This window comes from Pinus tabuliformis, chromosome 4_2 (assembly GCF_031772625.1).
Source record: "Pinus tabuliformis cultivar Carrire ecotype Pingquan chromosome 4_2, CPIR1, whole genome shotgun sequence".
NCBI lineage: Eukaryota > Viridiplantae > Streptophyta > Pinopsida > Pinales > Pinaceae > Pinus > Pinus tabuliformis.
This window is the reverse complement of record NC_142304.1, coordinates 381,191,916-381,197,078: the sequence shown is the minus strand read 5'-3', so window position 1 is coordinate 381,197,078 and position 5,163 is coordinate 381,191,916.

The following is a 5,163-nucleotide window of genomic DNA, read 5'->3' as shown; positions in this document are numbered from 1 at the left end:
ACTACTCAACTACGTCAACCAGACCAGAGAGCAGCTCTCAAGATATATCACACACTCTTAAAAGTGTATCTCAATCCGCATAAATCAAAGGAATTTGATCGAACTATTGCTACACTTACTACATCCAGGAGAGCAGTAACTCAAAAACTTGGTTTTGCACATAAAGTGAAGGGACATGTAGCGAATTTTTTTTATGAAATTGAAGGTCTTGAAGATCCTAGAAAAAATCTTAGTGGTGCTGAATGTGATCCGGAAATTGGATGGACTGACGGAAAAGAATCAACTAAAGGATGGAATGATCCGAAAATTGGACAGTGATCCGTAAATTGGACATAATGAAATTGGTGGTGCTGACAGTGATTCTGAAATTGGACAGTGATCCGCAATGAATGAGTATGGACGGAATGATTCTTGATGAGGCGCTAAATCTTCTCTGTCGAAGATGGAACCATCTTGATGGGGTGACGGGACTGCATTTATTGCCTTCGGAGACTAAGTTGCAGGTAAATATTGCATTCTTTTTTCTTTTCTTCTTCTCATTATACTTTATGAATGGCACCTTTACTACTCGTGACAGCAATTGCTTCTACTTCCCGAACCACTATTGGAAAAATCAAGTAGAACCTAACGCAATTTGTCGGTAATAGAGAGCCTTTGTCACGGTGAGAATTTCCAGGTATAAATACTGTAAAAATACAATTTTTTGTGAAAAATCCAGGCATTTATCTAAATATGATCGACTCATCTGGCTTGTCTCTACCAGCTTAAAGGTAAACTTTACAAGAGTAGAAAAAATGTCGTAAAGATCAACAATGAAAGAATTTTTTCTCTCTGTAACAAGTGTATAGGGAGAAGTGCATTTGTTGTGTATCCTAAAGAGCCTGAATTTACAATAAGACTACGAGTGACCAGTCTACTACTGTACTAACAAGCGCATATTGGGTCATATTGACTGTTTCTAGAGGATCCACAGAACCTCGATCAGAATACAACAATTGGTATTGTAAAGAGGGTAGGCATATCATGCATTCAAATATCATTAGACAATGACAAAAATGCATTGCCTTGTGTTTGTGAAGCTAGACCCTGTGCTATAGATGTACACCGCAATTTTAATCAAATACAATCCACTTACTTGATAATAAGTTCTTATATCCTATACAAAATGCAAGAAGAGAAGAGAATGAAAGACCAAAGGCAGAAGTAGAGTGACTAGATAAAATCCACTATAAGATCATAGGTGTGTGCATGGGTTCACTTAGAAACCCCAAAATTCCTTAAGTTTATGCGCTACCAGAATAGATATGTTATTCATATTTTGGTTATAAACGTCATGGAACAGGTCATAAAAAGATTCATGTAATAGAATGTTCATCCTCCCAAATTTGGCCAAGGTATCTCTTCCAAAAGTTGTAGCCGTCGTTTCCAAGCTTGAAAACGTTATGGATAGGGGAGATTCATAAAGGTTTAGGATTTTCAAACAAGTTTTAAAGATTCATAAATATGGAACAAACAAAACAATGCCAAAAATTATGCATATTACAAATATTACTAAGAAATACAAAGCATATAAAAATCAAGGCGTGACTGAATATTGGAGAATAAGTGTTAGGACCGAAGTGTTTATGCTCACTCCAAATAGATTCTGCCACAGACTCATGGAATTGCAGAGCTGAGATATCATATGTAGCCGCCTCTATGGAAGACTGAATGTGGGGGTGGAAATGCATTGAAGTTAAAAATGGAACATAACTTGGCATAGTCAATGGACTGAAGCTATCATGGTGAGGCTTGATATTGGGTTGAAGATCCGATGGTGAGGCAATATATTGTGTCTGCAGCTGGTGAAACTCCAATTTGCAACTCTCTGCAATCTCTCTCATTTTTGCTCCGCCTTGTGAAAAACAATAAATACAATATTTTATTTTCACACTAGATTTTAGTTGAATTTAAAAAATCAAGAGTCTCACATTTTTTTGGTTGTGTTTCAAAACTTGATTGCATTTTAGCTTCAGCGTTGTGAAAAATAATAAATATAATATTTTATTTTCACATTAGATTTTAGTTGAATTTAAAAAAGTAAGGGTCTTACATATTTTTGGTTGTGTTTGAAAACATGATTGCATTTTGGCTCTCTCACCTTGTGAAAAACAATAAATACAATATTTTATTTTCATATTAGATTTTAGTTGATTTTTAAAAAGTAACCGTCTTACATATTTTCTGTTTGTGTTTGAAAACATGGTTGCATTTTTTCTCCCACTTGTGAAAAACAATAAATACAATATTTTATTTTCACATTAAATTTTAGTTGAATTTAAAAAAGTAAGGGTCTTACATATTTTTGGTTGTGTTGGAAAACATGATTGCATTTTTTCTCTCCCACCTTATGAAAAACAATAAATACAATATTTTATTTTGACATTAAATTTTAGTTGAATTTAAAAAAGTAAGGATCTTACATATTTTTGGTTGTGTTTGAAAACATGATTGCATTTTCGCTCCCGCCTTGTGAAAAACAATAAATACAATATTTTATTTTCACATTAGATTTTATTTGATTTTCAAAACGGGTCTTACATATTTTTGGTTGTTTTGAAAACATGATTGATCTTCGCTGCCCCCTTGTGAATAACAATAAATGCAATATTTCATTTTCACATTAGATTTTAGTTGAATTTAAAAAAGCAAGGGTCTTACATATTTTTGGTTGTGTTTGAAAACATGATTATTGTGAAAAATAATAAATACTATATTTTATTTTCACATTAGATTTTAGTAGAATTTAAAAAAGTAAGGGTCTTACATATTTTTGGTTGTGTTTGAAAACATTTATTTCATATTAGGTGGTATTTATAATAATAATAATAATAATTTAATTTTAAGGTTATGGTTTTTATGCAATGATTTTTCTGTTAAATTTTATGGAGGCAGAATTTGAGGGGAAACAAATGCTCTTAACTTGGTTATATTGAAAGCGTTTATGTGTTCTTGCATATTAGGTGGATGTAAACAAAAGAGAGTATATAGTAAGTCAATTCAATAGTTAAAAATAAGTGTTAGTTTCTGAAAATTCATATAACAAATTTGGAAGGAGTAGGGTATGTATCCTTCTTTAGGTTAAGTATATTCAAATTGTTGTGTGAAATGGATTGTAAGACCCTATGATTCACCTTGAGAAAACAAAGTCCTATCCTAGTCACTCACATATTTTAGGTTGTCATAAGTAAAGTAAGTGCTTTTCCTTAAGATGTGAACATTTCATTTTATGCAGTGTGATAATGTGGTTTTGATGAGGCATTAAAAGATGGAACGAGCATGCATCTTTAGGATGATAGTGTTATGTTTCTCTCGAGGCATGAGTGCATGTTTAAAAATACACTAACAAGGGTTGAAGAGGTGGAATAGTTAGAGAGATTGGGGGGTTATAGGCTCACTTAGAGGTGTAGACAAGAAAGTTAGGCACCATGAGAAGTTTTCAATAAAACTTAAGACATTTGATGAGATACATGAAGGAAGATTGGTAGTGGTACTAAGTGAACATTCCTCGATCGAAGTTGATAAACTCTCCTTGGCACTTGTTGAGCCCCAAAACTACCTCTCTTCCACGCAATTTCTTCAACCTTTTCTCTTTTATTTTCCCATGTCAGTGCCTCCTAAGCTAGCAAAAGTTATTACATGTTGATTTCAAGAGTATATTTGAGTGATTGTCAAATTATATCATTGTGTGTGCTATTTAATCTAGGTTTTGTTTATCACCTACAGAATGTAGCCACTTTTTGCAGCTAACTTGCAATTCCGCAGTTGTTTTCGTTGTTCTGTAGGTTACAGGTGTCGGTAGGAGAAATGAGACACATGGGCAGCTTAGGAATGATCCACACATGGATGAGGTTCTATTTGCTTAGCCAAATTCGTAAGGAAAGGTACCGGTCAAAGGGTGGTCAACAGAGAATTCTACATCAACTAGGACTCTATTCCTACACATAAAAGAAGCCCAAAGTCGTTCTACTCGTGGATCCGTTTTTGCTACCTGTAGGCCATCTCCATAACGCAATCCAACATCCACCTCGCATAGATTTACTGCTCATGGCAACCAAGAGGCTGAATCCTCGGATTTTGACCTGTTCACATGTCTATTGCTGAAGAAATTTCTGTAAGATACAGTTATGCATTTTCTCTATAAATATAAGTGTTTGTAATGTAGATAGTTAGTTCTTGATACTGTTGATATAGCGCTATTTCGTTGTTGTGTAATCAAGAGACATATTCCTTTGTTTCATAATACAAAATTCTGTTTTTCATATGGTTGTTTAAGCGTGGTTTGAAGCAATAGCGTGTTAGTCCAAAGCTGTGCAGAGGGCCCATCCGTAGCTGAGGTCCCTTATTTTGTTTTGCATAGTTTTTCATGTATATTTTCTCTCATTCGAATTGTACATTTCTTTTGTTTTGCTTATGATCATAATCGTTCTGACTTTATACATGTCTTTGCAGCTTGTCACATTTCTTACTAACAGTGCACTTCAGAATAGTCTTTAAGTCTAGTTATGCTCGAGCTTCTTAGTGTAGTTTTTGCATCAAGTGGTGATTTGAGACTTGCTTCCTCTGTTGAACTTTAGTTTTCAATTTCAGTTGTTTATGCTTTTATTTAGTGAGATTTGTTTACTGCTTAAGATAGTTTAGATATCAGTTCTTCATGCTATATGATGATATCTCCGGAGCCTTTAGCTTAACCCCGTTTTAGAAGTTAGTTGGCGAGCTATTGTGATTATAGGTGAAGTAATTGATTTTGCTTTCATTAGTATGCATGTAGATAGTTTAGTTATGAGTTCTTTCATGCTATATGATGATATTTCTGGAGTCTTTAGCTTAACCCCATTTTTGAAGTTAATTGGCAAAATATTGTCATTATATATGAAGTAATTGACTTTACTTTCATTAGTGTGCAATTTAGATGTCATTCTTTTCATGTCGTATGATGATATTTCCAGAGTCTTTAGCTTAACCCTGTTTTAGAATTTAATTGATGAAATATTGTGATTATGGGTGAAATCATTGACTAGTTTCCAGTTTCTTTACTTTTTGGTTTTGAGTGCAACAGTTTATTAGATTTCAATTCTGAAATTAGGATGGATAGTAGAAATAGTAACCTCATTTTCAGTACTT